Source organism: Ranitomeya imitator, unplaced genomic scaffold (genome assembly GCF_032444005.1).
Source record: "Ranitomeya imitator isolate aRanImi1 unplaced genomic scaffold, aRanImi1.pri SCAFFOLD_255, whole genome shotgun sequence".
Lineage (NCBI taxonomy): Eukaryota > Metazoa > Chordata > Amphibia > Anura > Dendrobatidae > Ranitomeya > Ranitomeya imitator.
In genome coordinates, this window is record NW_027194690.1 from 3,078 (window position 1) to 30,000 (window position 26,923).

The 26,923-nt window shown below is 54.6% G+C and overlaps 2 non-coding genes across 2 annotated transcripts; both read left to right on the forward strand.

Moving 5' to 3' along the window:
* The first annotated feature begins 496 nt into the window (after positions 1–496).
* Positions 497–648, forward strand: LOC138656276 (5.8S ribosomal RNA). The gene has a single exon (XR_011316859.1). It is a non-coding gene; the product is annotated as a 5.8S ribosomal RNA (ribosomal RNA).
* Positions 649–14,877: 14,229 nt separating this feature from the next.
* On the forward strand, positions 14,878–15,029 carry LOC138656277 (5.8S ribosomal RNA). The gene has a single exon (XR_011316860.1). It is a non-coding gene; the product is annotated as a 5.8S ribosomal RNA (ribosomal RNA).
* Positions 15,030–26,923: the final 11,894 nt, after the last annotated feature.

Sequence of the window (26,923 nt, forward strand, 5' to 3'; positions counted from 1 at the left end):
AAATCCCCGAAGGGTACCGAACGTGATGGGGGCGGTGGTAGGTCTCTTTCTGCTTCGCCAGGGCGCTCCGCAGGGTGGGGACGGTGAGGGCACGTGAGGACAGCGGGCGGGCGACGTCGGGAGGGTGCGGGGAGCCCCTCTCGCTCCGTCGCCCAGGAAAAAGACGCCCGGCCTCGCGCCGACGATTGTTGCCCTGCCGCTGCCTGCCGAGGAAAAATAAGAAGCCCCCCGCGTACGCGAAAGGCCGTCCCGGGTACCATTCTCCTGTGCGCTCACACACCCCTCCCCGGGGTATGTGGGTCTGGGCGGTAGGTTGAGAAGCCTCGAGCCCTCCTTTGTTCTCCTCCCCGCTGGAGGGAGGGACGGGGAGGCCGAGCGCCCGGGCAACAGGGCCGAGATTTGAAAACAACCCTCCAAAGCATCCCAGTCTTTTGCGGCCGGCTGACACGAGAGTGAAAAGGGGGGCGCCTCCGAGTGTCCCCAAACCAGAAAGCGCGACTCTTAACGGTGGATCACTCGGCGCGCGCGTCGAAGAACGCAGCTAGCTGCGAGAATTAAGTGTGAATTGCAGGACACATTGATCATCGACACTTCGAACGCACCTTGCGGCCCCGGGGTGCTCCCGGGGCTATGCCTGTCTGAGGGTTGCCCCTCCATCTATCGCCTCCATGGCGCAGCTGGGGTCCCCTCGCAAGGGTGACAACGAGGGAGGCCTGAGGCTCCGTGCCCTGATGGTCTCTTCTCCTTTATCCCTTACGTCCCCCCAAGGCCAGACTCACCTGCCCTGGGCCCACCTGATGGGGTTTACCATCGTCACTCCCCCCGTTGTGACGTGAAACCCTGTGGCGCAATGAAGGTGAAGGCCGGGGCGCTCCGGCCGAGGTGGGATCCCGCCGCCCGCTCCGGGGGGTTGACACGGCGGGTGCACCATCGGCCCGCCTCTGTCGGGGAGGTGGAGCATGAGTGCGCGATAGGACCCGAAAGATGGTGAGCTATGCCTGGGCAGGACGAAGCCAGAGGAAACTCTGGTGGAGGTCCGCAGCGACCCTGATGTGCAAATTGGTCATCTGGGTATAGGGGCGTTTGTAGATGTGCTTGGCCCGTACGGGGATCGAACCCACGACCTTGGTGTTATTAGCACCACGCTCTAACCAACTGAGCTAAATGGCCATAGGTGTGGTCCCTGGGTATAGGGGCGAAAGACTCACGGAGACCACGGGCAGACGTACAGGGGCCTGATCAACCCCTGGACCATACGGGCTGCTGTGCCTGCCGCAGGCGAGAAGCGAGAACCCCTTCGGGGCACGGAGACTACAACCGGACGTACGGGGGTCTGACCCACCCCTGGACCGTACGGTCTGCTGGCTGCTGTGCCTGCCGCAGGCGAGAAGCGAGAACCCCTTCGGGGCACGGAGACCACAACCGGACGTACGGGGGTCTGACCCACCCCTGGACCGTACGGTCTGCTGGCTGCCGTTCCTGGTGCAGGCGAGAAGCGGGAACCCCTTCGGGGCATGGAGACCACAACCGGACGTACGGGGGTCTGATCCACCCCTGGACCGTACGGTCTGCTGGCTGCCGTGCCTGGTGCAGGCGAGAAGTGGGAACCCCTTCGGGGCACGGAGACCACAACCGTACGTCCGGGAGTCTGACCCACCCCTGGACCGTACGGTCTGCTGGCTGCCGTGCCTGGTGCAGGCGAGAAGCGGGAACCCCTTCGGGGCACGGAGACCACAACCGGACGTACGGGGGTCTGATCAACCCCTGTACCGTACGGGCTGCTGGCTGCCGTGCCGTCCTCAAATTGCTTGGCCTAAACAAAAGTCAATTTTTTGTGACAACAGTGATGACCGTGACATAGCACTGGAGGTGTACCCCAAGACAGTGACCTAAGTGTGGGTGAAGTCTGTGGTTCATGGGCGGAAAGTTGAATTTTGGGTGAAAAACCATACTTTCACACTTTGAAAATTTCAGACATGTGTCAGACTTCCAGGCAGGGGGAAACCGCTGGAGGTGTACCGAGGACACTTCCAGAAGCCTGGGGAAGCTTTTCTGGAAGAGTCCTTGACACTTGGAAAATTTTGGGCAATTTTCTGAGAAAAAAAAAAATCACATTTCCCCTTACCCCCCACCCAAGAGGGGCTTCAATATGTTGCAGAGTACCCCGAAAGGGTCCCCAAAGTGGGAGAAAAGTGAGGCAAGTCAAAGAGGCAAAGATGAATGTACATTTGAATAATTTTATTAATGTCAGATAAAAATTGACATATTCACAAGGGCTTTGTTCTCCTGATTGGGATGAGCCGAATATTCTTGAGACTATACTCCTCAGTAGAATCGGATGACTCGGTATCACTTTCCGTGAGGTCTACCACCTCGTTATCCAATTCACTGGTTGATGCCATTACTGGCGACATAATTTTTGCGTCCTCATGATTTCCTGCGTTGAACACTAGCTCTTGGGCACGGCACATATCGGTCAGGGTCTTCTCCCGGTAAACTCTCTCGGCCACATCGTTTGTATGTGCCAAGTAGCGTGCAAACAAGCGCTTTTCGCAATCTGTGTATTGTGACAAAGTCCATGTCTCGCAAATCCGCCGTACAAGGTGGCTGGTGATGTTTGGGAGGTTGTAGCTACGGAGGAAAGCACATTGTTAGTACTGGTTGCTACTTATGGCTGTGGGTCACTTGACTTGTGGCTACCTTACCTTGAATGGTATCGTTTGAGTCTCATGGATGGATTTTTTATGACCTTCCCGGTACACGTCACGAAAAAGTTTGTGATAATCTTTCGGCCAAAGGTAAAGACCGGTCTGACATATTCCGCATACGCATTGAACCACTGAAAAAGAAAAAAAATATATATATGTTACTCTCCAGTCTGGGGGCACCCCTCCAAAAGGTTTTACATGGGGACAAGAGAGTGTTTTGCTCCCCACAATGAGTGGGGTTGCCTGGGTTCCCTGGCTTTGAGAAAAGCTTACCGATTCCTCTTCCTCTGAAAGTACAAAAGTTGCTACCTGAGAGGTGGAGCACTTGTGAGTCTTCACACCCACAATTGTCTTGCGTCTTCCTTGGTACGTGTGATGGATCCTCTCATTCCACTCTGAAACCTACGATGTGAAAAAAAAAGGTGGAAAAATATTGAACCGGTTCAGCAAATACCGCTGACCCACAGGGCCCGACGACTTACCGTCATGTTACGAACAACACCTGGTCTTTGGAGATGTTTTAGAATCAGAAGGGCCTCGAGGTACAGTACCACTTCCCGGCGATCTACTTCTGATCCGCCATCTGTCACAGCCTCGATGCTAGCTAGAAATGTTGGCCTTGCCTCCTCCAGTATAATCTGGCAGTCCTTGGGTGACTTTGATGGCTTCATCAATAGATCGTACCTGTGGGGAAAAATAAAGGCAATTAACCAACATCCAAGGTTTGGTAACAATGCGCTGAATATTGGCTCTTTTGAACGGTGTACCTTTTACTTACAGACTCTCGGCAGGCTCCCTTGTACAATGATTTCTGAAGGTCTGTTGTAAAATTCATGAACACTTCGCATGCCTTATAAAGTTGAGGATTCTCTAGTCTCAGTTTGGTAGCCCTCATCTGATACATGGTAAATCTCCGTATATGCTTCAACATTTTGAGGGAGGTCTGGCTCGATAGATGGAGTTTTCCAAGTTGTTGAAAAAAATTATTAACCTGGTTTGGTTTTACGAGGTACTCCAGAGTTACAGATTTTGGGTTCACAAAAAATAGAAACCGTGCTACGTTTGATACCTCCTGTTGACAGTTTGGGACCCCATGGGTAATTGTTAGGTACGAGTGGAACCCCTTTAACATGGGGTGATTCAATGAGTGACGCTTGTACAATCCGGCGGCCTTGGTAGCCGTGCGGTTTTTGTCTTTCCATTCCCTTTTCTGGATACTTAAATTGCTGCCATCCATGACCTCCTCATTGCCTATGCGGTCAGAAATGCTCCCTGTGTGGTCAGGCTCAGGGCACGGGTCTCCCTCCCGACTGTCTACCGGCCGTAAAAGGAAAGGCACATCCATCTCATCCGAATCTAGCTTTGGCGTGGGGCATGGGTCTCCCTCCCGACTGTCTACTGGCCGTAAAAGGAAAGGCACATCCATCTCATCTGAATCTAGCTCTGGCGGGGGGCACGGGTCTCCCTCCAGACTGTCTCCCGGCCGTAAAAGGAAAGGCACATCCATCACATCTGAATCTAGCTCTGGCATGGAGCCTGGGCGGAGCTCCGGATTGTCAGTTGGTACCTGAGCGGGCCCTTCACAGGTCAGTGGTGTGATTTGTGACTCAAACCTAGGCTTGTTTGCTATCAAAAAGCCGCGACCTTCTAAGAAGGCTACAGTCTCCTCCAAGGATTGGAGGGGCTTGAGCTCACTGAATTGGATTGTTGTCCCCTTGTTGGCGATACAGCGAAGTTGATACTTTGCGGAGGCTATGGCGGTTTTTATCTCCGAATCACCGTGTGACCTCAGGCATACCCTTCTCAGATGTGTGGATATATATTTGGTTACCCTGTGGCACACGGGGCATGTAAGTGGTGTCCGTGGGTGCCTGCGGGGGAGACACAAGCAATAAAACCGGTCACCTTGCCAGCAAGTGTACAACTCCACTACAAGGTACATTCATGTGTCTCTACGTGGCCGACAAATGTCTTCTACTCACCGCTCCATTGCGAAGGGTTTCCCGCAGTCAAACAGAGCGTCTCGTAATAGTTTATTAAAGTGCCGTGTTTCTCTGTGTCTTGAACTGTGGCAAATGATTTTCCTCCGCGCGAGTCAGCCACGCAGGTGAAAGACGCCAGCTGAGGTGATTGAAATTAACCGGATGTGTTTTGCCGTACTCTGATATAGGTCACCACGGGGGTTGAGTCAGCCCAGGGGGTGGCACCTCCACGGTCGCTAAACATCCGTAGGGTTGATGATATATCCCTCACCTGATCCACCTGCTGTAATCACCTATACGGCATCACGGGGGATGACTCAGCCCCAGGGGTGGCACCTGACCGGATCCACCTGCCATAATCGCCTATACGGCATCACGGGGGATGACTCAGCCCCAGGGGGTGGCACCTACACGGCTGTCGATCAGTCATATCTGTAACGGATTGGGTACTAACTGGATCCATCGATCCCAGTCAAAGCACGGTGGCTCACTTGTTAGCGCTGCGGCCTTGCCGAGCTGGCGTCTCGGGTTCGAATCCTGTTGTGTCATACATTCAGAAAGGGAAAAATCTCAGGTGTTATGTCAAGGACACTTCCTTAGACATTTTTAGAAAAATTTTGAGACAATCCCGATTTTGTAAAAAAAAAAAAATCTCACATTTTCCCTACTTCAACCTCATGGGTCGTCAATATGTTGTAAAGTACCCCAAGATAGAGACCCAAGTGTGGGTAAAGTGTCTGGTTCATGGGCACAAAGTTGAATTTTCAGTGAAAATTTGTCGGAAATCCGCTGTGGACATTGGCTGGGCGCGTGACCCGAATGAGAGAGGCGAATCTGGGTGACCCGAGCTTGGCAGGACCCTTCCCACGGGGGTCCTGGTTCTCTGGAGGTAATCACTGTCAGAAGGGCACATCTTGAGTCCTCACCCAGGTGAGGGCTCTCGGAAGGCGGACGCCCTTCTGTCTTTGTCCCCCCAGAGCAGGCTCGGTGTTTATCGGAAGTCTTCTGCGGACGTTGGCTGGGCGCGTGACCCGAGTGAGAGAGGCGAATCTGGGTGACCCGAGCTTGGCAGGACCCTTCCCACGGGGGGTCCTGGTTCTCTGGAGGTAATCACTGTCAGAAGGGCACATCTTGGGTCCTCACCCAGGTGAGGGCTCTCGGAAGGCGGACGCCCTTCTGTCTTTGTCCCCCCAGAGCAGGCTCGGTGTTTATCGGAAGTCTTCTGCGGACGTTGGCTGGGCGCGTGACCCGAGTGAGAGAGGCGAATCTGGGCGACCCGAGCTTGGCAGGACCCTTCCCACGGGGGGTCCTGGTTCTCTGGAGGTAATCACTGTCAGAAGGGCACATCTTGGGTCCTCACCCAGGTGAGGGCTCTCGGAAGGCGGACGCCCTTCTGTCTTTGTCCCCCCAGAGCAGGCTCGGTGTTTATCGGAAGTCTTCTGCGGACGTTGGCTGGGCGCGTGACCCGAGTGAGAGAGGCGAATCTGGGCGACCCGAGCTTGGCAGGACCCTTCCCACGGGGGTCCTGGTTCTCTGGAGGTAATCACTGTCAGAAGGGCACATCTTGAGTCCTCACCCAGGTGAGGGCTCTCGGAAGGCGGACGCCCTTCTGTCTTTGTCCCCCCAGAGCAGGCTCGGTGTTTATCGGAAGTCTTCTGCGGACGTTGGCTGGGCGCGTGACCCGAGTGAGAGAGGCGAATCTGGGTGACCCGAGCTTGGCAGGACCCTTCCCACGGGGGGTCCTGGTTCTCTGGAGGTAATCACTGTCAGAAGGGCACATCTTGGGTCCTCACCCAGGTGAGGGCTCTCGGAAGGCGGACGCCCTTCTGTCTTTGTCCCCCCAGAGCAGGCTCGGTGTTTATCGGAAGTCTTCTGCGGACGTTGGCTGGGCGCGTGACCCGAGTGAGAGAGGCGAATCTGGGCGACCCGAGCTTGGCAGGACCCTTCCCACGGGGGTCCTGGTTCTCTGAAGGTTTTCACTGTCAGAAGGGCACATCTTGGGTCCTCACCCAGGTGAGGGCTCTCGGAAGGCGGACGCCCTTCTGTCTTTGTCCCCCCAGAGCAGGCTCGGTGTTTATCGGAAGTCTTCTGCGGATGTTGGCTGGGCGCGTGACCCGAGTGAGAGAGGCGAATCTGGGCGACCCGAGCTTGGCAGGACCCTTCCCATGGGGGTCCTGGTTCTCTGGAGGTAATCACTGTCAGAAGGGCACATCTTGGGTCCTCACCCAGGTGAGGGCTCTTGGAAGGCGGACGCCCTTCTGTCTTTGTCCCCCCAGAGCAGGCTCGGTGTTTATCGGAAGTCTTCTGCGGACGTTGGCTGGGCGCGTGACCCGAGTGAGAGAGGCGAATCTGGGCGACCCGAGCTTGGCAGGACCCTTCCCACGGGGGTCCTGGTTCTCTGGAGGTAATCACTGTCAGAAGGGCACATCTTGGGTCCTCACCCAGGTGAGGGCTCTTGGAAGGCGGACGCCCTTCTGTCTTTGTCCCCCCAGAGCAGGCTCGGTGTTTATCGGAAGTCTTCTGCGGACGTTGGCTGGGCGCGTGACCCGAGTGAGAGAGGCGAATCTGGGCGACCCGAGCTTGGCAGGACCCTTCCCACGGGGGTCCTGGTTCTCTGGAGGTAATCACTGTCAGAAGGGCACATCTTGGGTCCTCACCCAGGTGAGGGCTCTCGGAAGGCGGACGCCCTTCTGTCTTTGTCCCCCCAGAGCAGGCTCGGTGTTTCTCTGTAGGATGTCCCCACCGGTTTGGTTTTTGTGTTCCGAGATGTATCCTTGCAGCTTGGCCGAAACAAACATTTGCCGTTTTCGGTGGCGACAGCCATGACCGCGGCGAAGCACTTTGGGCGCGGCCGGGATGCGCACACCCCGCTCACCACGTTTCAGTCGCTGGCTGAGTGGACTCCGTAGGGGGGCTTAATAGTCGGAGGGGGGCTTAATAGTCGGCCCTGCGGAAGTCGGTGGAGGGCTTAATAGTCGGCCCTGCGGAAGACGGAGGGGGCTTAATAGTCGGCCTGTGGAGGTTGTCTGTGGGCTTAATAGTCACCCTGAGTACGCCATAGCGACTCTCCAAGGTGGGGGCACAGTGTGCGTTCCATGGGCGGAAAGTTTAATTTTGAGCGAAAAACCGTATTTTCGCACTGTAAAAAATGTCAGACTTCCAGGCGGGGGAAAACCGCAGGAGGCGTACCGAGGAGGCTTCCAGGAGCCTGGGGAAGATTTTCCAAAAGTGTCCTTGACACTTAGAAATATTTTGAAAAAAATCACGATTTTGTGAAAATTGACACGTTTCCCCTACTTCCACGCCAGGGGGGCGTCAATATGTTGTGAGGTACCCCAGGACAGTCGCCTAAATGTGGGTGAAGTTTGCGAGTCACGGGCGCAAAGTCGAATTTTGGGTGAAAAACCGCGTTTTCATACTCTAAAAATTTCAGACAAGTGTCAGACTTCCAGGCAGGGAGAAACCGCAGGAGGCGTACCGAGGAGGCTTCCAGGAGCCTGGGGAAGATTTTCCAAAAGTGTCCTTGACACTTAGAAATATTTTCAGAAAATCACGATTTTGTGAAAATTGACACGTTTCCCCTACTTCCACGCCAGGGGGGCGTCAATATGTTGTGAGGTACCCCAGGACAGTCGCCCAAATGTGGGTGAAGTTTGCGGGTCATGGGCGCAAAGTCGAATTTTGGGTGAAAAACCGCGTTTTCATACTCTAAAAATTTCAGACAAGTGTCAGACTTCCAGGCAGGGAGAAACCGCAGGAGGCGTACCGAGGAGGCTTCCAGGAGCCTGGGGAAGATTTTCCAAAAGTGTCCTTGACACTTAGAAATATTTTGAAAAAATCACGATTTTGTGAAAATTGACACGTTTCCCCTACTTCCACGCCAGGGGGGCGTCAATATGTTGTGAGGTACCCCAGGACAGTCGCCCAAATGTGGGTGAAGTTTGCGAGTCATGGGCGCAAAGTCGAATTTTGGGTGAAAAACCGCGTTTTCATACTCTAAAAATTTCAGACAAGTGTCAGACTTCCAGGCAGGGAGAAACCGCAGGAGGCGTACCGAGGAGGCTTCCAGGAGCCTGGGGAAGATTTTCCAAAAGTGTCCTTGACACTTGTGTCAATTTTCACAAAATCGTGATTTTCTGAAAATATTTCTGTTTCCCCTACTTCCACGCCAGGGGGGCGTCAATATGTTGTGAGGTACCCCAGGACAGTCGCCTAAATGTGGGTGAAGTTTGCGAGTCACGGGCGCAAAGTCGAATTTTGGGTGAAAAACCGCGTTTTCATACTCTAAAAATTTCAGACAAGTGTCAGACTTCCAGGCAGGGAGAAACCGCAGGAGGCGTACTGAGGAGGCTTCCAGGAGCCTGGGGAAGATTTTCCAAAAGTGTCCTTGACACTTAGAAATATTTTGAAAAAATCACGATTTTGTGAAAATTGACACGTTTCCCCTACTTCCACGCCAGGGGGGCGTCAATATGTTGTGAGGTACCCCAGGACAGTCGCCCAAATGTGGGTGAAGTTTGCGAGTCATGGGCGCAAAGTCGAATTTTGGGTGAAAAACCGCGTTTTCATACTCTAAAAATTTCAGACAAGTGTCAGACTTCCAGGCAGGGAGAAACCGCAGGAGGCGTACCGAGGAGGCTTCCAGGAGCCTGGGGAAGATTTTCCAAAAGTGTCCTTGACACTTAGAAATATTTTCAGAAAATCACGATTTTGTGAAAATTGACACGTTTCCCCTACTTCCACGCCAGGGGGGCGTCAATATGTTGTGAGGTACCCCAGGACAGTCGCCTAAATGTGGGTGAAGTTTGCGAGTCACGGGCGCAAAGTCGAATTTTGGGTGAAAAACCGCGTTTTCATGCGCTAAAAATTTCAGACAAGTGTCAGACTTCCAGGCAGGGGGAAACCGCAGGAGGCGTACCGAGGAGGCTTCCAGGAGCCTGGGGAAGATTTTCCAAAAGTGTCCTTGACACTTAGAAATATTTTCAGAAAATCACGATTTTGTGAAAATTGACACGTTTCCCCTACTTCCACGCCAGGGGGGCGTCAATATGTTGTGAGGTACCCCAGGACAGTCGCCTAAATGTGGGTGAAGTTTGCGAGTCACGGGCGCAAAGTCGAATTTTGGGTGAAAAACCGCGTTTTCATGCGCTAAAAATTTCAGACAAGTGTCAGACTTCCAGGCAGGGGGAAACCGCAGGAGGCGTACCGAGGAGGCTTCCAGGAGCCTGGGGAAGATTATCCAAAAGTGTCCTTGACACTTAGAAATATTTTCAGAAAATCACGATTTTGTGAAAATTGACACGTTTCCCCTACTTCCACGCCAGGGGGGCGTCAATATGTTGTGAGGTACCCCAGGACAGTCGCCTAAATGTGGGTGAAGTTTGCGAGTCACGGGCGCAAAGTCGAATTTTGGGTGAAAAACCGCGTTTTCATGCGCTAAAAATTTCAGACAAGTGTCAGACTTCCAGGCAGGGGGAAACCGCAGGAGGCGTACCGAGGAGGCTTCCAGGAGCCTGGGGAAGATTATCCAAAAGTGTCCTTGACACTTAGAAATATTTTCAGAAAATCACGATTTTGTGAAAATTGACACGTTTCCCCTACTTCCACGCCAGGGGGGCGTCAATATGTTGTGAGGTACCCCAGGACAGTCGCCTAAATGTGGGTGAAGTTTGCGAGTCACGGGCGCAAAGTCGAATTTTGGGTGAAAAACCGCATTTTCATGCGCTAAAAATTTCAGACAAGTGTCAGACTTCCAGGCAGGGGGAAACCGCAGGAGGCGTACCGAGGAGGCTTCCAGGAGCCTGGGGAAGATTATCCAAAAGTGTCCTTGACACTTAGAAATATTTTGAAAAAATCACGATTTTGTGAAAATTGACACGTTTCCCCTACTTCCACGCCAGGGGGGCGTCAATATGTTGTGAGGTACCCCAGGACAGTCGCCCAAATGTGGGTGAAGTTTGCGAGTCATGGGCGCAAAGTCGAATTTTGGGTGAAAAACCGCATTTTCATACTTTAAAAATTTCAGACAAGTGTCAGACTTCCAGGCAGGGAGAAACCGCAGGAGGCGTACCGAGGAGGCTTCCAGGAGCCTGGGGAAGATTTTCCAAAAGTGTCCTTGACACTTAGAAATATTTTCAGAAAATCACGATTTTGTGAAAATTGACACGTTTCCCCTACTTCCACGCCAGGGGGGCGTCAATATGTTGTGAGGTACCCCAGGACAGTCGCCTAAATGTGGGTGAAGTTTGCGAGTCACGGGCGCAAAGTCGAATTTTGGGTGAAAAACCGCATTTTCATGCGCTAAAAATTTCAGACAAGTGTCAGACTTCCAGGCAGGGGGAAACCGCAGGAGGCGTACCGAGGAGGCTTCCAGGAGCCTGGGGAAGATTATCCAAAAGTGTCCTTGACACTTAGAAATATTTTCAGAAAATCACGATTTTGTGAAAATTGACACGTTTCCCCTACTTCCACGCCAGGGGGGCGTCAATATGTTGTGAGGTACCCCAGGACAGTCGCCTAAATGTGGGTGAAGTTTGCGAGTCACGGGCGCAAAGTCGAATTTTGGGTGAAAAACCGCGTTTTCATGCGCTAAAAATTTCAGACAAGTGTCAGACTTCCAGGCAGGGAGAAACCGCAGTAGGCGTACCGAGGAGGCTTCCAGGAGCCTGGGGAAGATTTTCCAAAAGTGTCCTTGACACTTAGAAATATTTTGAGAAATTTCCGATTTTGTGAAAAATGACCCCTTTCCCCTACTTCCACCCTAAAGGGGCGTCAATATGTTGTAAAGCACCCCGAGACAGAGACCTAAGCGTGGGCAAAGTTTGGGTCTGATGGGTGGAACACTGAAAAAAACGCGATTTTCCACTTAGAACAAACATAGAACTTTCAGACTTCCAGGCGGGGGGAAAGCTCTGAAGCTGTACCGAGGACACTTCCATGGCCCCCGGATCGATTTTCAAGAACGAGTCCTTGGGACTTTGAAATTTTTCGGCGATGCGTTTTTGGCTTCCGGGAGCCGCAGAACGTTGGGAAATTCGTTCCGCTCGCCGGCTCCAGGTGTTTCGGGCTAGTCCAGGCCCCAGCTACGCCGCCTGGCCGCCAAATTTCGCAAAATCGAAAAAAAAAAAAATAGAACCGGAATGAGGAATTTCTGGCCGCCGGATCCGCCGCACAGCTCCAGGAAGTCGGACACTTTTCGGCTTCGCTCCCTTAAAGTGTGGGTCGGTGTTTCGCCATGCAAATACCCACTTTTGCACACCAGCTGCAGGATATAGGAGAGAGGGGTACCTCTCGGGCCCGACTGATTTCCGATGTTTTCGTGGTTCCTCAAGTCGGGTAGGCGGTTTGGCGAGTACCCCCCTGTTTGCATGGAAGTCCGCCCTCGCGTCGACACCAGGCTTCCGCGGCTCCAGGGGGACTCTTGCCGGTCGTCTGCCCCAAGTCAGAGACGCGTTTCCCGGGTCGCCTGAGCCTGAACGGACCCTCCCCAAGCGTGTTCTGGTTCTCCGAGGGTGACGGATGTCAGAAGGGAGGCAGATCTGGAGTCTTCGTCCCGAGGAGGGCTCCAGGAGGGCGGATTGCACCCCCTGACTCGGTCCCCTCAGAGCAGGCTTGGCGTTTCTCTGTGTCGGATGTCTCCCGCTTCCACGCCACCGGGGAGACCTATGAGAGAATCGCACTGTGACCCGGATTCCGTCTCGAGGGCGCCCGTAGCGTGTCGGAGAGGGACCTCCAGGACTATCGGGCATGTTTCTTCCCCGTCTCCCCGAGGGGAAGGATGGCAGCGGGTGGGGTTTCTCACCCATGCCCCCCACCGGCTCTTCCTCCGATCGATTTGGCTCAGCGCTCCCGGGTGGGGAGGTGGTGCCGCTCGCTCGGCCCGGGCTTTGGAGCCCGCGTCGGTCTAAGGCGGGCGGTCTCCTTCCTCTTTTACCCCCCGGGATTCAGGCACGCATCCTTGGGCGTGCACGCCGGCAGTCGCCTCCCGTTCGCAGGACGGTGGCTGCCGTGCAGAGGGGGAGTTTGACCCGAACTGTGGTACGGCAGGGGTCCGACGACCCGCGCGGGCGAATGGCGGGGCGCCCACCCACCTCGGCGTGGGGGCCCGTCGTCCGAATCGCTCCCCGCGCGGGGTAGCACAACGATCTTCTCCGAGGGCGGCCCTTTGACTTCCAGATGCGCAGCTTGCCCGCGGAGGCCCGTGCCGACCCCCACCCAGCGTCCGATGGGCGGCCTCCGCGGTGGGCATCGGCGAGAGCGGCGGCGGTGGGTGGCGCTTCCACGCCACCGCCGAGCTCCGCGTTCTCCAGTCTTTTCCCGAGCCCCTACGATAGTGGGGGGACGACAGATGCGTGGGGAGGCAGGCGGAGTGGGTTCTCACCGCGTGGTGTGCCCGGCCGAACGCCGTCGCCTTCCCCGCTCGTCCGACGTCCTCCGAGGCGGCTCGGAAGGGAGCGCGAGAGGGAGAGAGCGAGAGAGAGAGAGAGAGAGAGAGACCAAGCGGACGCCCCAGAGCGAGAAGGGAGGATGGAAAAGGGAGAGACGAGTGGGGCAAAAAGAGTTTTGGCGAAGGGGAGTACCCGGCGAACTGCCGCCCCGGGCTTCTTCTGTTCTCAACAGCGGAGGCACGGCTTTGGGGGGGAGACGCCGCTCGGTTGGGGCTCCTTTGAGGTTACGGGCAAGAGCCCGGGACGAGGGACTACGCCATAGGGCGACGCCGACACGGCCAGGCCAACTGCGCCCCCCGTGCGACCTCTGCGTCGCTGGCGGGCTCTGCGCCTGAGCCGCGGTGGACCCCGACGGCCAGCCCCCCTCTCCCACTCCTCGCGCCCGTCCGCCGGTGGGTCGAGGACCCCCCGCGGCGGAGGCAGGTCTAAGCCAGACGGAGGCCCCGCATAGGCCCCCCACCGCCCTGGCCCCTCTCCCCAGCAGCGACTCTGTGTGTCGCCCCGGGAGCGGTGGGTCACGAGGCAGGGTGGCCGTGGCGTCCTCCGAAGGCCAGTCACCTACGGCCCTCCCCGTGCAAGGGGTGGTTTTTACAACAGATGCCCTCCGATCGGGAGGCCGGGTCTAAGCCAGATGGTGGCGCCGCATAGGCCCCCCACCGCCCTGGCCCCTCTCCCCAGCAGCGACTCTGTGTGTCGCCCCGGGAGCGGTGGGTCACGAGGCAGGGGAGCCGTGGTGTCCTCCGGAGGCCAGTCACCTCGCCCTCTCCGTGCAAGGTGGGTTTTTTTCCAGACACCCTCCGCATCGGCCGCCTCGCACCGTACAGCGTGCACGATCTCCCCAGTGGCACTGCACTCGCCGTTCAGGCTCCTGTTTTCCTCCGGAAGGTGACGCCCCGGGATGCCCGCCTGCCGGCACGGACGACGAGGAGGATTTCCCTTCCTCCGGGTGCCCTTCCCGCTGCGGGGCTTCCTATCTGGCTTCTCTCCCTCGATTGATTAAGTCCCTGGCCTTTGTACACACTGCCCGTCGCTACTACCGATTGGATGGTTTAGTGAGGTCCTTGGATCGGCCCCGCCGGGTTCGGCCAAGACCCATGGTGGAGAGCCGAGAAGACGATCGAACTTGACTATCTAGAGACAGTAAAAGTCGTAACAAGGTTTCCCTAGATGAACCTGTGGAAGGATCTTTAATGGGCGAGTGAAAAATACCGATGAGGTGCAGATCAGGAGGCCAGCCGCCCGCCAAATCCCCGAAGGGTACCGAACGTGATGGGGGCGGTGGTAGGTCTCTTTCTGCTTCGCCAGGGCGCTCCGCAGGGTGGGGACGGTGAGGGCACGTGAGGACAGCGGGCGGGCGACGTCGGGAGGGTGCGGGGAGCCCCTCTCGCTCCGTCGCCCAGGAAAAAGACGCCCGGCCTCGCGCCGACGATTGTTGCCCTGCCGCTGCCTGCCGAGGAAAAATAAGAAGCCCCCCGCGTACGCGAAAGGCCGTCCCGGGTACCATTCTCCTGTGCGCTCACACACCCCTCCCCGGGGTATGTGGGTCTGGGCGGTAGGTTGAGAAGCCTCGAGCCCTCCTTTGTTCTCCTCCCCGCTGGAGGGAGGGACGGGGAGGCCGAGCGCCCGGGCAACAGGGCCGAGATTTGAAAACAACCCTCCAAAGCATCCCAGTCTTTTGCGGCCGGCTGACACGAGAGTGAAAAGGGGGGCGCCTCCGAGTGTCCCCAAACCAGAAAGCGCGACTCTTAACGGTGGATCACTCGGCGCGCGCGTCGAAGAACGCAGCTAGCTGCGAGAATTAAGTGTGAATTGCAGGACACATTGATCATCGACACTTCGAACGCACCTTGCGGCCCCGGGGTGCTCCCGGGGCTATGCCTGTCTGAGGGTTGCCCCTCCATCTATCGCCTCCATGGCGCAGCTGGGGTCCCCTCGCAAGGGTGACAACGAGGGAGGCCTGAGGCTCCGTGCCCTGATGGTCTCTTCTCCTTTATCCCTTACGTCCCCCCAAGGCCAGACTCACCTGCCCTGGGCCCACCTGATGGGGTTTACCATCGTCACTCCCCCCGTTGTGACGTGAAACCCTGTGGCGCAATGAAGGTGAAGGCCGGGGCGCTCCGGCCGAGGTGGGATCCCGCCGCCCGCTCCGGGGGGTTGACACGGCGGGTGCACCATCGGCCCGCCTCTGTCGGGGAGGTGGAGCATGAGTGCGCGATAGGACCCGAAAGATGGTGAGCTATGCCTGGGCAGGACGAAGCCAGAGGAAACTCTGGTGGAGGTCCGCAGCGACCCTGATGTGCAAATTGGTCATCTGGGTATAGGGGCGTTTGTAGATGTGCTTGGCCCGTACGGGGATCGAACCCACGACCTTGGTGTTATTAGCACCACGCTCTAACCAACTGAGCTAAATGGCCATAGGTGTGGTCCCTGGGTATAGGGGCGAAAGACTCACGGAGACCACGGGCAGACGTACAGGGGCCTGATCAACCCCTGGACCATACGGGCTGCTGTGCCTGCCGCAGGCGAGAAGCGAGAACCCCTTCGGGGCACGGAGACTACAACCGGACGTACGGGGGTCTGACCCACCCCTGGACCGTACGGTCTGCTGGCTGCTGTGCCTGCCGCAGGCGAGAAGCGAGAACCCCTTCGGGGCACGGAGACCACAACCGGACGTACGGGGGTCTGACCCACCCCTGGACCGTACGGTCTGCTGGCTGCCGTTCCTGGTGCAGGCGAGAAGCGGGAACCCCTTCGGGGCATGGAGACCACAACTGGACGTACGGGGGTCTGATCCACCCCTGGACCGTACGGTCTGCTGGCTGCCGTGCCTGGTGCAGGCGAGAAGTGGGAACCCCTTCGGGGCACGGAGACCACAACCGTACGTCCGGGAGTCTGACCCACCCCTGGACCGTACGGTCTGCTGGCTGCCGTGCCTGGTGCAGGCGAGAAGCGGGAACCCCTTCGGGGCACGGAGACCACAACCGGACGTACGGGGGTCTGATCAACCCCTGTACCGTACGGGCTGCTGGCTGCCGTGCCGTCCTCAAATTGCTTGGCCTAAACAAAAGTCAATTTTTTGTGACAACAGTGATGACCGTGACATAGCACTGGAGGTGTACCCCAAGACAGTGACCTAAGTGTGGGTGAAGTCTGTGGTTCATGGGCGGAAAGTTGAATTTTGGGTGAAAAACCATACTTTCACACTTTGAAAATTTCAGACATGTGTCAGACTTCCAGGCAGGGGGAAACCGCTGGAGGTGTACCGAGGACACTTCCAGAAGCCTGGGGAAGCTTTTCTGGAAGAGTCCTTGACACTTGGAAAATTTTGGGCAATTTTCTGAGAAAAAAAAAAATCACATTTCCCCTTACCCCCCACCCAAGAGGGGCTTCAATATGTTGCAGAGTACCCCGAAAGGGTCCCCAAAGTGGGAGAAAAGTGAGGCAAGTCAAAGAGGCAAAGATGAATGTACATTTGAATAATTTTATTAATGTCAGATAAAAATTGACATATTCACAAGGGCTTTGTTCTCCTGATTGGGATGAGCCGAATATTCTTGAGACTATACTCCTCAGTAGAATCGGATGACTCGGTATCACTTTCCGTGAGGTCTACCACCTCGTTATCCAATTCACTGGTTGATGCCATTACTGGCGACATAATTTTTGCGTCCTCATGATTTCCTGCGTTGAACACTAGCTCTTGGGCACGGCACATATCGGTCAGGGTCTTCTCCCGGTAAACTCTCTCGGCCACATCGTTTGTATGTGCCAAGTAGCGTGCAAACAAGCGCTTTTCGCAATCTGTGTATTGTGACAAAGTCCATGTCTCGCAAATCCGCCGTACAAGGTGGCTGGTGATGTTTGGGAGGTTGTAGCTACGGAGGAAAGCACATTGTTAGTACTGGTTGCTACTTATGGCTGTGGGTCACTTGACTTGTGGCTACCTTACCTTGAATGGTATCGTTTGAGTCTCATGGATGGATTTTTTATGACCTTCCCGGTACACGTCACGAAAAAGTTTGTGATAATCTTTCGGCCAAAGGTAAAGACCGGTCTGACATATTCCGCATACGCATTGAACCACTGAAAAAGAAAAAAAATATATATATGTTACTCTCCAGTCTGGGGGCACCCCTCCAAAAGGTTTTACATGGGGACAAGAGAGTGTTTTGCTCCCCACAATGAGTGGGGTTGCCTGGGTTCCCTGGCTTTGAGAAAAGCTTACCGATTCCTCTTCCTCTGAAAGTACAAAAGTTGCTACCTGAGAGGTGGAGCACTTGTGAGTCTTCACACCCACAATTGTCTTGCGTCTTCCTTGGTACGTGTGATGGATCCTCTCATTCCACTCTGAAACCTACGATGTGAAAAAAAAAGGTGGAAAAATATTGAACCGGTTCAGCAAATACCGCTGACCCACAGGGCCCGACGACTTACCGTCATGTTACGAACAACACCTGGTCTTTGGAGATGTTTTAGAATCAGAAGGGCCTCGAGGTACAGTACCACTTCCCGGCGATCTACTTCTGATCCGCCATCTGTCACAGCCTCGATGCTAGCTAGAAATGTTGGCCTTGCCTCCTCCAGTATAATCTGGCAGTCCTTGGGTGACTTTGATGGCTTCATCAATAGATCGTACCTGTGGGGAAAAATAAAGGCAATTAACCAACATCCAAGGTTTGGTAACAATGCGCTGAATATTGGCTCTTTTGAACGGTGTACCTTTTACTTACAGACTCTCGGCAGGCTCCCTTGTACAATGATTTCTGAAGGTCTGTTGTAAAATTCATGAACACTTCGCATGCCTTATAAAGTTGAGGATTCTCTAGTCTCAGTTTGGTAGCCCTCATCTGATACATGGTAAATCTCCGTATATGCTTCAACATTTTGAGGGAGGTCTGGCTCGATAGATGGAGTTTTCCAAGTTGTTGAAAAAAATTATTAACCTGGTTTGGTTTTACGAGGTACTCCAGAGTTACAGATTTTGGGTTCACAAAAAATAGAAACCGTGCTACGTTTGATACCTCCTGTTGACAGTTTGGGACCCCATGGGTAATTGTTAGGTACGAGTGGAACCCCTTTAACATGGGGTGATTCAATGAGTGACGCTTGTACAATCCGGCGGCCTTGGTAGCCGTGCGGTTTTTGTCTTTCCATTCCCTTTTCTGGATACTTAAATTGCTGCCATCCATGACCTCCTCATTGCCTATGCGGTCAGAAATGCTCCCTGTGTGGTCAGGCTCAGGGCACGGGTCTCCCTCCCGACTGTCTACCGGCCGTAAAAGGAAAGGCACATCCATCTCATCCGAATCTAGCTTTGGCGTGGGGCATGGGTCTCCCTCCCGACTGTCTACTGGCCGTAAAAGGAAAGGCACATCCATCTCATCTGAATCTAGCTCTGGCGGGGGGCACGGGTCTCCCTCCAGACTGTCTCCCGGCCGTAAAAGGAAAGGCACATCCATCACATCTGAATCTAGCTCTGGCATGGAGCCTGGGCGGAGCTCCGGATTGTCAGTTGGTACCTGAGCGGGCCCTTCACAGGTCAGTGGTGTGATTTGTGACTCAAACCTAGGCTTGTTTGCTATCAAAAAGCCGCGACCTTCTAAGAAGGCTACAGTCTCCTCCAAGGATTGGAGGGGCTTGAGCTCACTGAATTGGATTGTTGTCCCCTTGTTGGCGATACAGCGAAGTTGATACTTTGCGGAGGCTATGGCGGTTTTTATCTCCGAATCACCGTGTGACCTCAGGCATACCCTTCTCAGATGTGTGGATATATATTTGGTTACCCTGTGGCACACGGGGCATGTAAGTGGTGTCCGTGGGTGCCTGCGGGGGAGACACAAGCAATAAAACCGGTCACCTTGCCAGCAAGTGTACAACTCCACTACAAGGTACATTCATGTGTCTCTACGTGGCCGACAAATGTCTTCTACTCACCGCTCCATTGCGAAGGGTTTCCCGCAGTCAAACAGAGCGTCTCGTAATAGTTTATTAAAGTGCCGTGTTTCTCTGTGTCTTGAACTGTGGCAAATGATTTTCCTCCGCGCGAGTCAGCCACGCAGGTGAAAGACGCCAGCTGAGGTGATTGAAATTAACCGGATGTGTTTTGCCGTACTCTGATATAGGTCACCACGGGGGTTGAGTCAGCCCAGGGGGTGGCACCTCCACGGTCGCTAAACATCCGTAGGGTTGATGATATATCCCTCACCTGATCCACCTGCTGTAATCACCTATACGGCATCACGGGGGATGACTCAGCCCCAGGGGTGGCACCTGACCGGATCCACCTGCCATAATCGCCTATACGGCATCACGGGGGATGACTCAGCCCCAGGGGGTGGCACCTACACGGCTGTCGATCAGTCATATCTGTAACGGATTGGGTACTAACTGGATCCATCGATCCCAGTCAAAGCACGGTGGCTCACTTGTTAGCGCTGCGGCCTTGCCGAGCTGGCGTCTCGGGTTCGAATCCTGTTGTGTCATACATTCAGAAAGGGAAAAATCTCAGGTGTTATGTCAAGGACACTTCCTTAGACATTTTTAGAAAAATTTTGAGACAATCCCGATTTTGTAAAAAAAAAAAAATCTCACATTTTCCCTACTTCAACCTCATGGGTCGTCAATATGTTGTAAAGTACCCCAAGATAGAGACCCAAGTGTGGGTAAAGTGTCTGGTTCATGGGCACAAAGTTGAATTTTCAGTGAAAATTTGTCGGAAATCCGCTGTGGACATTGGCTGGGCGCGTGACCCGAATGAGAGAGGCGAATCTGGGTGACCCGAGCTTGGCAGGACCCTTCCCACGGGGGTCCTGGTTCTCTGGAGGTAATCACTGTCAGAAGGGCACATCTTGAGTCCTCACCCAGGTGAGGGCTCTCGGAAGGCGGACGCCCTTCTGTCTTTGTCCCCCCAGAGCAGGCTCGGTGTTTATCGGAAGTCTTCTGCGGACGTTGGCTGGGCGCGTGACCCGAGTGAGAGAGGCGAATCTGGGTGACCCGAGCTTGGCAGGACCCTTCCCACGGGGGGTCCTGGTTCTCTGGAGGTAATCACTGTCAGAAGGGCACATCTTGGGTCCTCACCCAGGTGAGGGCTCTCGGAAGGCGGACGCCCTTCTGTCTTTGTCCCCCCAGAGCAGGCTCGGTGTTTATCGGAAGTCTTCTGCGGACGTTGGCTGGGCGCGTGACCCGAGTGAGAGAGGCGAATCTGGGCGACCCGAGCTTGGCAGGACCCTTCCCACGGGGGGTCCTGGTTCTCTGGAGGTAATCACTGTCAGAAGGGCACATCTTGGGTCCTCACCCAGGTGAGGGCTCTCGGAAGGCGGACGCCCTTCTGTCTTTGTCCCCCCAGAGCAGGCTCGGTGTTTATCGGAAGTCTTCTGCGGACGTTGGCTGGGCGCGTGACCCGAGTGAGAGAGGCGAATCTGGGCGACCCGAGCTTGGCAGGACCCTTCCCACGGGGGTCCTGGTTCTCTGGAGGTAATCACTGTCAGAAGGGCACATCTTGAGTCCTCACCCAGGTGAGGGCTCTCGGAAGGCGGACGCCCTTCTGTCTTTGTCCCCCCAGAGCAGGCTCGGTGTTTATCGGAAGTCTTCTGCGGACGTTGGCTGGGCGCGTGACCCGAGTGAGAGAGGCGAATCTGGGTGACCCGAGCTTGGCAGGACCCTTCCCACGGGGGGTCCTGGTTCTCTGGAGGTAATCACTGTCAGAAGGGCACATCTTGGGTCCTCACCCAGGTGAGGGCTCTCGGAAGGCGGACGCCCTTCTGTCTTTGTCCCCCCAGAGCAGGCTCGGTGTTTATCGGAAGTCTTCTGCGGACGTTGGCTGGGCGCGTGACCCGAGTGAGAGAGGCGAATCTGGGCGACCCGAGCTTGGCAGGACCCTTCCCACGGGGGTCCTGGTTCTCTGAAGGTTTTCACTGTCAGAAGGGCACATCTTGGGTCCTCACCCAGGTGAGGGCTCTCGGAAGGCGGACGCCCTTCTGTCTTTGTCCCCCCAGAGCAGGCTCGGTGTTTATCGGAAGTCTTCTGCGGATGTTGGCTGGGCGCGTGACCCGAGTGAGAGAGGCGAATCTGGGCGACCCGAGCTTGGCAGGACCCTTCCCATGGGGGTCCTGGTTCTCTGGAGGTAATCACTGTCAGAAGGGCACATCTTGGGTCCTCACCCAGGTGAGGGCTCTTGGAAGGCGGACGCCCTTCTGTCTTTGTCCCCCCAGAGCAGGCTCGGTGTTTATCGGAAGTCTTCTGCGGACGTTGGCTGGGCGCGTGACCCGAGTGAGAGAGGCGAATCTGGGCGACCCGAGCTTGGCAGGACCCTTCCCACGGGGGTCCTGGTTCTCTGGAGGTAATCACTGTCAGAAGGGCACATCTTGGGTCCTCACCCAGGTGAGGGCTCTTGGAAGGCGGACGCCCTTCTGTCTTTGTCCCCCCAGAGCAGGCTCGGTGTTTATCGGAAGTCTTCTGCGGACGTTGGCTGGGCGCGTGACCCGAGTGAGAGAGGCGAATCTGGGCGACCCGAGCTTGGCAGGACCCTTCCCACGGGGGTCCTGGTTCTCTGGAGGTAATCACTGTCAGAAGGGCACATCTTGGGTCCTCACCCAGGTGAGGGCTCTCGGAAGGCGGACGCCCTTCTGTCTTTGTCCCCCCAGAGCAGGCTCGGTGTTTCTCTGTAGGATGTCCCCACCGGTTTGGTTTTTGTGTTCCGAGATGTATCCTTGCAGCTTGGCCGAAACAAACATTTGCCGTTTTCGGTGGCGACAGCCATGACCGCGGCGAAGCACTTTGGGCGCGGCCGGGATGCGCACACCCCGCTCACCACGTTTCAGTCGCTGGCTGAGTGGACTCCGTAGGGGGGCTTAATAGTCGGAGGGGGGCTTAATAGTCGGCCCTGCGGAAGTCGGTGGAGGGCTTAATAGTCGGCCCTGCGGAAGACGGAGGGGGCTTAATAGTCGGCCTGTGGAGGTTGTCTGTGGGCTTAATAGTCACCCTGAGTACGCCATAGCGACTCTCCAAGGTGGGGGCACAGTGTGCGTTCCATGGGCGGAAAGTTTAATTTTGAGCGAAAAACCGTATTTTCGCACTGTAAAAAATGTCAGACTTCCAGGCGGGGGAAAACCGCAGGAGGCGTACCGAGGAGGCTTCCAGGAGCCTGGGGAAGATTTTCCAAAAGTGTCCTTGACACTTAGAAATATTTTGAAAAAAATCACGATTTTGTGAAAATTGACACGTTTCCCCTACTTCCACGCCAGGGGGGCGTCAATATGTTGTGAGGTACCCCAGGACAGTCGCCTAAATGTGGGTGAAGTTTGCGAGTCACGGGCGCAAAGTCGAATTTTGGGTGAAAAACCGCGTTTTCATACTCTAAAAATTTCAGACAAGTGTCAGACTTCCAGGCAGGGAGAAACCGCAGGAGGCGTACCGAGGAGGCTTCCAGGAGCCTGGGGAAGATTTTCCAAAAGTGTCCTTGACACTTAGAAATATTTTCAGAAAATCACGATTTTGTGAAAATTGACACGTTTCCCCTACTTCCACGCCAGGGGGGCGTCAATATGTTGTGAGGTACCCCAGGACAGTCGCCCAAATGTGGGTGAAGTTTGCGGGTCATGGGCGCAAAGTCGAATTTTGGGTGAAAAACCGCGTTTTCATACTCTAAAAATTTCAGACAAGTGTCAGACTTCCAGGCAGGGAGAAACCGCAGGAGGCGTACCGAGGAGGCTTCCAGGAGCCTGGGGAAGATTTTCCAAAAGTGTCCTTGACACTTAGAAATATTTTGAAAAAATCACGATTTTGTGAAAATTGACACGTTTCCCCTACTTCCACGCCAGGGGGGCGTCAATATGTTGTGAGGTACCCCAGGACAGTCGCCCAAATGTGGGTGAAGTTTGCGAGTCATGGGCGCAAAGTCGAATTTTGGGTGAAAAACCGCGTTTTCATACTCTAAAAATTTCAGACAAGTGTCAGACTTCCAGGCAGGGAGAAACCGCAGGAGGCGTACCGAGGAGGCTTCCAGGAGCCTGGGGAAGATTTTCCAAAAGTGTCCTTGACACTTAGAAATATTTTCAGAAAATCACGATTTTGTGAAAATTGACACGTTTCCCCTACTTCCACGCCAGGGGGGCGTCAATATGTTGTGAGGTACCCCAGGACAGTCGCCTAAATGTGGGTGAAGTTTGCGAGTCACGGGCGCAAAGTCGAATTTTGGGTGAAAAACCGCGTTTTCATACTCTAAAAATTTCAGACAAGTGTCAGACTTCCAGGCAGGGAGAAACCGCAGGAGGCGTACTGAGGAGGCTTCCAGGAGCCTGGGGAAGATTTTCCAAAAGTGTCCTTGACACTTAGAAATATTTTGAAAAAATCACGATTTTGTGAAAATTGACACGTTTCCCCTACTTCCACGCCAGGGGGGCGTCAATATGTTGTGAGGTACCCCAGGACAGTCGCCCAAATGTGGGTGAAGTTTGCGAGTCATGGGCGCAAAGTCGAATTTTGGGTGAAAAACCGCGTTTTCATACTCTAAAAATTTCAGACAAGTGTCAGACTTCCAGGCAGGGAGAAACCGCAGGAGGCGTACCGAGGAGGCTTCCAGGAGCCTGGGGAAGATTTTCCAAAAGTGTCCTTGACACTTAGAAATATTTTCAGAAAATCACGATTTTGTGAAAATTGACACGTTTCCCCTACTTCCACGCCAGGGGGGCGTCAATATGTTGTGAGGTACCCCAGGACAGTCGCCTAAATGTGGGTGAAGTTTGCGAGTCACGGGCGCAAAGTCGAATTTTGGGTGAAAAACCGCGTTTTCATGCGCTAAAAATTTCAGACAAGTGTCAGACTTCCAGGCAGGGGGAAACCGCAGGAGGCGTACCGAGGAGGCTTCCAGGAGCCTGGGGAAGATTTTCCAAAAGTGTCCTTGACACTTAGAAATATTTTCAGAAAATCACGATTTTGTGAAAATTGACACGTTTCCCCTACTTCCACGCCAGGGGGGCGTCAATATGTTGTGAGGTACCCCAGGACAGTCGCCTAAATGTGGGTGAAGTTTGCGAGTCACGGGCGCAAAGTCGAATTTTGGGTGAAAAACCGCGTTTTCATGCGCTAAAAATTTCAGACAAGTGTCAGACTTCCAGGCAGGGGGAAACCGCAGGAGGCGTACCGAGGAGGCTTCCAGGAGCCTGGGGAAGATTATCCAAAAGTGTCCTTGACACTTAGAAATATTTTCAGAAAATCACGATTTTGTGAAAATTGACACGTTTCCCCTACTTCCACGCCAGGGGGGCGTCAATATGTTGTGAGGTACCCCAGGACAGTCGCCTAAATGTGGGTGAAGTTTGCGAGTCACGGGCGCAAAGTCGAATTTTGGGTGAAAAACCGCGTTTTCATGCGCTAAAAATTTCAGACAAGTGTCAGACTTCCAGGCAGGGGGAAACCGCAGGAGGCGTACCGAGGAGGCTTCCAGGAGCCTGGGGAAGATTATCCAAAAGTGTCCTTGACACTTAGAAATATTTTCAGAAAATCACGATTTTGTGAAAATTGACACGTTTCCCCTACTTCCACGCCAGGGGGGCGTCAATATGTTGTGAGGTACCCCAGGACAGTCGCCTAAATGTGGGTGAAGTTTGCGAGTCACGGGCGCAAAGTCGAATTTTGGGTGAAAAACCGCATTTTCATGCGCTAAAAATTTCAGACAAGTGTCAGACTTCCAGGCAGGGGGAAACCGCAGGAGGCGTACCGAGGAGGCTTCCAGGAGCCTGGGGAAGATTATCCAAAAGTGTCCTTGACACTTAGAAATATTTTGAAAAAATCACGATTTTGTGAAAATTGACACGTTTCCCCTACTTCCACGCCAGGGGGGCGTCAATATGTTGTGAGGTACCCCAGGACAGTCGCCCAAATGTGGGTGAAGTTTGCGAGTCATGGGCGCAAAGTCGAATTTTGGGTGAAAAACCGCATTTTCATACTTTAAAAATTTCAGACAAGTGTCAGACTTCCAGGCAGGGAGAAACCGCAGGAGGCGTACCGAGGAGGCTTCCAGGAGCCTGGGGAAGATTTTCCAAAAGTGTCCTTGACACTTAGAAATATTTTCAGAAAATCACGATTTTGTGAAAATTGACACGTTTCCCCTACTTCCACGCCAGGGGGGCGTCAATATGTTGTGAGGTACCCCAGGACAGTCGCCTAAATGTGGGTGAAGTTTGCGAGTCACGGGCGCAAAGTCGAATTTTGGGTGAAAAACCGCATTTTCATGCGCTAAAAATTTCAGACAAGTGTCAGACTTCCAGGCAGGGGGAAACCGCAGGAGGCGTACCGAGGAGGCTTCCAGGAGCCTGGGGAAGATTATCCAAAAGTGTCCTTGACACTTAGAAATATTTTCAGAAAATCACGATTTTGTGAAAATTGACACGTTTCCCCTACTTCCACGCCAGGGGGGCGTCAATATGTTGTGAGGTACCCCAGGACAGTCGCCTAAATGTGGGTGAAGTTTGCGAGTCACGGGCGCAAAGTCGAATTTTGGGTGAAAAACCGCGTTTTCATGCGCTAAAAATTTCAGACAAGTGTCAGACTTCCAGGCAGGGAGAAACCGCAGTAGGCGTACCGAGGAGGCTTCCAGGAGCCTGGGGAAGATTTTCCAAAAGTGTCCTTGACACTTAGAAATATTTTGAGAAATTTCCGATTTTGTGAAAAATGACCCCTTTCCCCTACTTCCACCCTAAAGGGGCGTCAATATGTTGTAAAGCACCCCGAGACAGAGACCTAAGCGTGGGCAAAGTTTGGGTCTGATGGGTGGAACACTGAAAAAAACGCGATTTTCCACTTAGAACAAACATAGAACTTTCAGACTTCCAGGCGGGGGGAAAGCTCTGAAGCTGTACCGAGGACACTTCCATGGCCCCCGGATCGATTTTCAAGAACGAGTCCTTGGGACTTTGAAATTTTTCGGCGATGCGTTTTTGGCTTCCGGGAGCCGCAGAACGTTGGGAAATTCGTTCCGCTCGCCGGCTCCAGGTGTTTCGGGCTAGTCCAGGCCCCAGCTACGCCGCCTGGCCGCCAAATTTCGCAAAATCGAAAAAAAAAAAAATAGAACCGGAATGAGGAATTTCTGGCCGCCGGATCCGCCGCACAGCTCCAGGAAGTCGGACACTTTTCGGCTTCGCTCCCTTAAAGTGTGGGTCGGTGTTTCGCCATGCAAATACCCACTTTTGCACACCAGCTGCAGGATATAGGAGAGAGGGGTACCTCTCGGGCCCGACTGATTTCCGATGTTTTCGTGGTTCCTCAAGTCGGGTAGGCGGTTTGGCGAGTACCCCCCTGTTTGCATGGAAGTCCGCCCTCGCGTCGACACCAGGCTTCCGCGGCTCCAGGGGGACTCTTGCCGGTCGTCTGCCCCAAGTCAGAGACGCGTTTCCCGGGTCGCCTGAGCCTGAACGGACCCTCCCCAAGCGTGTTCTGGTTCTCCGAGGGTGACGGATGTCAGAAGGGAGGCAGATCTGGAGTCTTCGTCCCGAGGAGGGCTCCAGGAGGGCGGATTGCACCCCCTGACTCGGTCCCCTCAGAGCAGGCTTGGCGTTTCTCTGTGTCGGATGTCTCCCGCTTCCACGCCACCGGGGAGACCTATGAGAGAATCGCACTGTGACCCGGATTCCGTCTCGAGGGCGCCCGTAGCGTGTCGGAGAGGGACCTCCAGGACTATCGGGCATGTTTCTTCCCCGTCTCCCCGAGGGGAAGGATGGCAGCGGGTGGGGTTTCTCACCCATGCCCCCCACCGGCTCTTCCTCCGATCGATTTGGCTCAGCGCTCCCGG